Source organism: Galendromus occidentalis, unplaced genomic scaffold (assembly GCF_000255335.2).
Source record: "Galendromus occidentalis unplaced genomic scaffold, Mocc_1.1 scf7180000077446, whole genome shotgun sequence".
Taxonomy (NCBI): domain Eukaryota; kingdom Metazoa; phylum Arthropoda; class Arachnida; order Mesostigmata; family Phytoseiidae; genus Galendromus; species Galendromus occidentalis.
The window spans coordinates 517112-525286 of NW_003805434.1; positions in this window are offsets into that span (position 1 = coordinate 517112).

The window sequence follows — 8175 nt, forward strand, 5'->3', positions numbered from 1 at the left end:
CAGGGGCGTTCCCAGGATTTTTTTGGGGGGGCCAGACTAGGTTTTCGGGGGCCAGAGGTCCAAAATGTTGAGGTACCCTGTAGTCCTGCATTACGCAAAAAAAATTTTGGGGGGCCATGGCCCCCTTGGCCTTCCCCCCCCTGGGTACGCCACTGTCTCTGGGCTCTCCCTGCCACTCCCTTCTGCTCCGGAGAGTACGCAGCCGTCATCTCGTGGCGAACGCCTTGCTCCTTGAGAAAACTCAAGACTCGGTGGTTGACGTACTCGGTGCCATTATCGGTTCTGAGAGTCTTCACTCGTAACCCGGTCTGTCTCTCTGCGCATCGAAAGAATTCTACGAGCTTTTCGAAAGTCTCCGTCTTTGATTTCATGAAATATACCGCAGTCGTTCGTGTGAAATAATCGACAAAAGTGATGAAATACCTATAACCTCCGATACTTTGAACACTCACGGGTCCACAGACATCGCTGTAAAGTAAGTCCAACTTCACGGCGCTTGCCGATCGTGACGTTGGAAATTTCCCCCGCTGCAGTTTCCCCTCAGCGCAAGCGCCGCAGACAGATCTGCGCTCCGGGATTCTCATGTTCACGTTCATGTGCCACCATGCCCCTTGACAACCTTCCCATGCCATCCGTGTCTAGGTGACCCAGTCTCTTATGCCAGAGCTCGAAATCCACTCGAACCGAGTCCTTCCAGGCCAAGTGAGCCCCCTGGTGTCTCGAAAACCAGAGCCGAGTCCTCCCGAGTATGTTCGTCCCCCGGTCGCTCTTAAACCGCACTAAGTGCTGAATCGTACCGGGCTACTCGAGCCCCCGATTTTGCATCCACCTCCGAGCGTTTCTGCTTGCAATTCACTCTCGGTCGCTCGATGACCGCCGAACCGCCGCCCCGTGCTGACTCACCCGCCGGTCCCTCCCCGACACCCGAGCGTTTCTGGACTGAATTATTCCCCGGTCGCTCGTGAACCACGGAAGCTGCGAGCGCATTGATAAAGGACTCTTCCAGGCGATATGATCCGCTGCCTGAACAAACTGCAACAGCACACAGCTCATTGTACTCGTTCTTCACCTCGCAACTCCGCCCGAATTCAATTTTAAAGCCTTTCCTTGTCAGCTGCTGCACCGATATGAGACTGACCGTGAGCTTCGGCACGAATAGTACGTCTTCCAGCCTCGTGGTTCGCGAAGTCCCGTTCACCGAGCAAGTGATGTTTACTTCTCCGGAACCTTCCGACCTTAGAATCTCGTTGTTCGCAGTGGCGACCGGTCGATTTCTCTCATTCCTGGTCAATGACACGAAGGAGGCTCTCCGACATGTCATATGACGAGTTGCCCCGGAGTCAATGAACCACTCTTCATTTCGTTGGGAACATACCAGCACGCGTTCTAGCTGCTTCTCGTTTCCCCGCGTTTCCACCTCTGTCGCGAATTTTCCAGGTTCCCCCCTGCTGTTCCCCCGTATCGTGTTCTCCCGACAGAACCTTCTGATGTGTCCAGGTTTTCCGCATCTGTAAGAGTCGCTTTGGAACACTCTTCTTTCAGAGAGACCCCAAGTTCCCAGTGCCCCTCCACGGCGGTAAGCTCCGCTCACGGAAGATGATGGTGGGCTCCCACGGGGAACGTTCCTATCATTCGTCCCGATGCCAGCCAACGCTTTTTCTCTTTTCTGGGATGCCTGTCGACTCGAGTGAACCTCAGCAACCTCTCTTTTATGAATTCTGTAGTGACGTTCTCTGTCGTCGGAATGCTTTGTATCAGAGGCGTGAATTCTTCGGGGAGCTTCATTAGCATCAGCCCAGCCAGGAGTTCGTCGTCGACTTTGCTGTGAATCGCGCGGAGACTTTGCGCCGCTTTGACCTTCCTGTTTATGTACGTCTTCATGTCAGGGCAATCCGCGTAACGGATCGCCGTGAGTTCTTCGAGTAACGCGACCTGACGATACAGGCCCCTCGGCTGATACAATGTCTCCAGTCGGTCCCACATCGCTTCACCTGACGTGAATTCGCGAATATCCGAAAACAATTCTGAGCTTATCCCAGAAACGATAGCTCCGCGCGCACTTTTCCCCTGACGTTCGTCTTCCTTCGAGCCTTCCACGTAGTCCATAGCTTCCATAGCTTCTCGAAGCTTGATGGAACGTTGACATTGATCGTTGGAGCAGGCTGGCTGGAGGCTTGCACAAGCCTTTCTGGAGCACTGGTGTCGATTGTTGGAGCAAATGAGTTGAAGATAGTTGCTTGCCCGTTTCCTCCCATGACCTCCGACGAATCGGGAATCCCTCGTTTGGCTGGCGTTGGCCCCGTTCGAGAGTCCGACGATTCTCCTGAGCGCTCCATGTGCCTCCTCCTCGAAGCAGTACTACTAGCTTGGGGTTCGGACATCTCGTTGCTCCCCGTCGATCTTGTTCGAACCGGCATCGTGATCCTCTCAATCGCCACGCTGACTTCAATTTTCAATCGAAATTCGTCTAACAAGTTCGAACCGATGTTCACACGAACTCTTCGGGTAACTCTCACAGTTTCACACCAGTTCAGCGGTTCACCAACATAGACCTGAGCCCATAACCTGTTGAAAAGTAGGAATCAAAGAGGACACGAGGTGTAGCGCACTAGGCCTGAAAGCTGGAAGTGATTCTCTTTTATTTTAGCGATAGAATAACGGTAACGAATACATGGCGGCGCTCGCGCAGACGGCGTAGTGGCGCTACTCGATGCTGCGTATCTTTCAACATTATTCGTTGACGCTCCCGGTTCTTGTATGCACGTTCCGGTCGAAGGGCTTGCGACGTTCTCCTTGGGTCACATTCAGTTTCCTCTGTATTCCTAAGTCTTGCGATTCACCCTCGCTATCGGTATCTTGCGTAACCATTGGCTCATTCCGAGTCGGATCCCAACGAGTCGAAATGGCGAAACTAGATCTGATTCTCGAATTTCACGCGCTCGAAAGCCTTTCGCTTTGAGCTGGAGACCCCGAACTCATTCAATTCTGAGGAGCCGAACATCGACGCATCTTCCATGCGGCGTGCTATCGCATAGCTCTTGATGCCGGGAAATATCACCTCTTCATCCAAGACTTTTTTGTTGACCGGAGTTGAGCAGTCAATATTGGCTGGATTGAATCCTTGCAGAGATGAAGAAGCCTTAGCCGAGTCAGCCAGCGGGCTGGTGAGGAGTTTCGACTCAGAACACCGAGCGCATTCGCACAGCCTTGTCGGCGAATCAAAGGGTCGAATCAAGCTAAAAAGCCTGGACCAAAACTCGGCTGCGGTGTCGAGCTCATCTCCCGGAAGGTCGAAGATCGGCGAGAACGGGAGGTGAGCGCGTCCGGCATCTCAATTCCTAGGCGTAAATTGGATGACAAATGTTCTCACATAGAACTCGGCCACCAACCCACGGTGACCGACCAGGAGACAGAGTTCTGTTTCAGAAAATCTTATAAGGCTTGAGGGAGAACCTTCCTAATGTATTGCAAGTGAATTGTTCTAGAATACGGGAACCGGGGATGCCATCGTTCTCAAGCGAGAACTCGTGGTTTAAGATAATCAATTAAAGACTGCTCCTCCATTCCAAGCTTCAAACCTCGCGAAACCCTATACGAACTAAACCGGAGGCAACAAATTGTTGCCAAACGAATGTCATAAGAATCACTATTCAATCCGATCAACGATGGTTCCTCGATCGAATCACTCGTGGGAGCAAGCTGGGGGTTTCCGCTGTGAGGTCGTGAGCTACAGAGCTTCGCGTAGGTGATACACAGATAGGCATGCGATTCGCGCTGGTCGGGTGCTCGATTCCGGTCATAACTCCTCCGACTCCAAGCATACGGAAGCTCAAGTCGATGTATCGATCGTATTGCCCAACTCCTCATCAGAAAGACTAGCACCCGCAGCGCCACGTAGGTCGCAGCCCCCTGAGGGGCCAGCCGCTCCGGGAACATCATCAGAGAATGCCAAGAGACCCGCCATCTGATCCTCACGACACTTGACATTAGTTCTCCGAAGTGACGAACTTCCGGTCGATTCAAAGTAGCTTAACTCGGATCGGGACGCTTCGCCAGGCCTCATCGATGAGCTTTTGTTGCCTGGAGAAGGTCTTCGCTGCATGCTTACGCCCTCTCTTCTCTATCGACCTTGCCCCCGGGAACATATTCGGAAGCTCCCTTGACGAGACATGATGATCAATCGAAAGCACGACTCGATGGCAATTTCCGTTGGCTTGAGCGACTTTTGACTGTTGTCATGAAACGATCGCGACAAAATTTAGTGGAAGAGAAGTGCTTCTTTGAGATGTGGATGGCTCCACGTCCAACTTCCGTGACGACACAACACTCGAACGATACAATACTCATGCAATCTCGGACCGGGGAGTCTCCGTTCCTGGATTGTCAGGATCGAAAATCACGTAGGATCAGGATCATCATGTTTCCTTCCCACTCCAGCTCTCCCGCTCATCAGAGGATTCTGCGATTCGATATTCCTCTTTACCTCGGAGTCAATCGGCCACCAAGCTCACATCATCGAGCATCCGTGACGCTTTCAGGGAAGCCTAATTGGTCGATGTCGGAGGCGCTCGAGCCTTGATTAACTCTCCACCCTCAAACAGCATACTTTCTGAAAGGGAACCGCGTCGGACTTCCGAGATCGGGCTCTGCTCGCGTTCGGTAATCTGGATCCCGGACTGTTCTGCCGACTGCTGGATACGTGTGTGCCATCGCTGATCCCGCACGGAATCCGAGCCATGAGATCTTCTTGGGAGAAGCCATAGAACTGACGCGATCGTCTTGCGAGCGAAGCATCCATGGAAAGCTAAGGAGCTCGTCGCGATAGATTGCCTTTCCGATGTTGTTTTCAGCGCGACCTTCCTTACAGCTGCCAGCGCATTCCCTCGATGAATAGAGGGTTCGCTTCCTCTCTCCTATCCCCAACACATGACGGGATAATTTCTTGGAACTTCCCCCTTCCAGATCTCCGATTCACAAATGAAGAGAACGCTTCTCTGCCGGCGAGGTTGGATTTCCGTCATGGAGAGCGAGGATCGGTCACGTAGGGGAGGCGTGCGTCGGCCATCTTTCTGAATCACGTCGAGTCGAGGTAGGTACAGGATATTCAGCTCAAGATGATCGAGGAAGCTCCTCCAGTCACAGATTGGCGGAGCCAGGCAGATGTTTTTGGCAGCGGTTCCCCCTGTCCACTTAAGGAGCGTCGTCACCGTCGTATGAACATCGGTCTCAGCATCGGAGCACTGAGTGACCGATAGTTCGAGAAGGAAAAATGCTCTCGGAATTGCGGTTCGAGAGGTTATTCCCTAAGGAGGAGCCCCGAGATTCAGCGGGAACCGCAGCCGTGTGGGGGAAAGTCACTCTATGTAGAATCCGCCATTATTTCTGCCCTTCGACTTATTAGTTAGTTGACAACGCGTCCCTGAGCCTTATTGTGTCAAGCCGACGCTTTGTCTTCCGCCCTGGGACTCGTTTGATCCTCCATTCAGGAACGCACAACGTGGCCTTTATTGTGCTCAGACTTTCAACTCTAACGAAGTAAATTCATCCCGTGGCTATAAGTTCAAGAACATTCTGAGGTCACAGACATACGTCCCCCATTCTACGGGTGCAATGGTACTGACGGATGGTCAGCTGGCTTGAGCGGTGCCGAGCTCAACTACTTGCAGATCGGAATGGACTCGACAAGATAATGATTTCTGCGATCTCGAAAAAATCATCTGATCCAATGATCACACCTCGATGCGTAAAACTCTACCACGTTGCCGGAATATTCTCGGCTGGATTCCGGCTGGATTTTGGAAGTGGGCCGAATCGCGTTGGAACGAATGATTTTTATCTTGAACAATTCCCAGACTTTCTCATAGCCTGTCTTGATTCGTCGCTGGCGGAAGGCCTTGATGGAGGCAGAAGGATAATCATCCTAAACGCCACGAGGCTTCTCGTAATTCTCTATCCAGGTCTCTGATTCTGCTCAGTTTACTGAGCATCACAAGAACCGACAGAGACAGCATTGAGAAGAGACAGGGTATAAGCACAATGAAGAAGAATTGGCTTTTTGTCGGCAGTCTCCTCAGGACTAGACATGAAGTTCGCCCAGCTGCTCCTCCGAAGCGGCATTTCCATTGCTGTGTCAGAAAATCTCCGAAAGTCATCCTCCCGTCTGGGACGATTCTCCGTCCACATAGCAAGGGCTCGCGCTTTGCGAGCATGTTCAACCGAACGATATCCGACTGTGAAACCAAGCACCAATGTTTGCCTGTTGGTGGAATCTTATTCCGTGATGGGCCCCTTTCGCTTGCGCAGACCAGATGAGCGAGGATGACTGAGCCAAGAGCGATAAGAACAAGTCGCTCTGACAGCTGTTGGGGACTCGCGGTAGCCGCTGTCATGGCTAAACTTCGTTTTTAGATCATTTCTTATGGGTGGAGGGAAAACTCGCCCCAAGCGTGAGCTCCAAGAGTGAGATCGCTCTGACCGACGATGAGTGTACATACATGCGGGTGTAGAAGCGAATCTCACGGAGACGCGGTTGCATTCGTGTCGGCGAGACTGGTTCGCAATCATCAGAGATGCCTCGACTGTCTCGAGTCAGGTTCATAATTGAGGACAAGGCCCGGGACTCGCGAGGAATCGCTTGTGCCTTTGCCGTGTGTCTGTTTTTCACCGCGTGACATGCCCTCTGGTTGCGAATTCGAGACCCTTCGGATGCGGTAAATCTCTGCGCATCTGAAGACCGAGTTCAGAGCTTTAGGCCTCCTCGTAATCCGAGATCGCTGAGCGACGCGATCATGGCACAAAAATATCCTATTTATCAGCTTTGATTCGAAGACATGGGGAACTTGATCGGCAGAGAGCGAGACCGACCGGTGGCTGACCAAATCACGAGGAGGGTGATCGAGGGAAGATACCTTGCTCCAACGCTCGACGCATATACATTCTGGGAGAACGGGAGCCAAATCAATTTCACGAGCGGTCCCGGACTGCGGCGAGGGATTTCGTATCGGAAGGGATTTCCTATTTTGAGAGCATCGAGGTAGATCGCGAGTGCTGATCGGAGTCGTCAGATTCAGATACATAATGCAGTTTTACGTCTCGGTGAACGCGGTCCAGGTCGATTTGTCGCGCTCTACAAGGGAGCGACTCGATGGATTCGATACTCCAAAGGAAAACACTTTGACAGAGCTTTCAATCAGGTGATCGTCAGCAGATGATTGATCCGTGACAGGGAGGAAGCCACTCCCTGGTGCACTTCCGAAGTCTCTGCAGGTCACAGGGCAAACCGAGAAAACTGTTTTTGATGCCATCAGAGTAGCCGGCGTTGGGATTCTCGGCTGTCATCGTGAAGTCCACACCCGATAAGGATTGGGCGATGGAATAAATATCATATGGTGATGGAACCGAAGAACCATAATATGCATTTGCGATTTGGTGAATCATATCGTAAAGGGTCCATGTGCGGCACCGAATCATGCGCGGGGTTCTGAATAGGGAGCCTCCCACTTGTGTCGGGAAACCGACGTCTTGGAGGGGATCCGCGCGCGTTGAAACTTCGTACGGAAAACTTCCGTACGAAAAAATACATATGTACGTGTATTTCTAGCAAAACAGTTAATATGGTTCCGCTTCCCGAGGTGCTCGCGAAGAACTCCGATTCCGTAGCGGCTCGACGATTTGTTTCGTATGTCCCCGTGAACGTGTTATTTGCTCTCTCGCCTTGTGAACAAGCAGAGAACCGACAGAGCTACCCGCGAACCAAAGCCACCCATCCTGACAGCGCAGCGCTGTGAGCCGAGCGACCGCCGCCGCTGCTGCGGCCACTGCAGCGGCGGCAGACATTCCCCGCAGGAGAATGAAACTCAGTCGGGAAGAGAGCCCGATTTCTCATCGGGGGAGAGAGAGGAGACGGGAGCCTGGGGAGTCGTCCTTTCGCCCCAGTGTTTAGGTCCCAGCCATCTCGGCTTCTGCCACACCCGCGGCAGCATCGGCTTGCGAAGTCTTCAGTGTTTCGCCAATCATTTGACACATTTAGATTGATTTGGCGTTTGACCAGTGAAGCCCAGTGACGTTTAGAACGGCGGTGCGTTTGGGATCGCTAAGACGAGTGCGTTTAGTGTGTGATTCTCTTCCTTTCCATACTAGGGACGCTATGGCCGCCTGAATCGAACAAGATGCTCA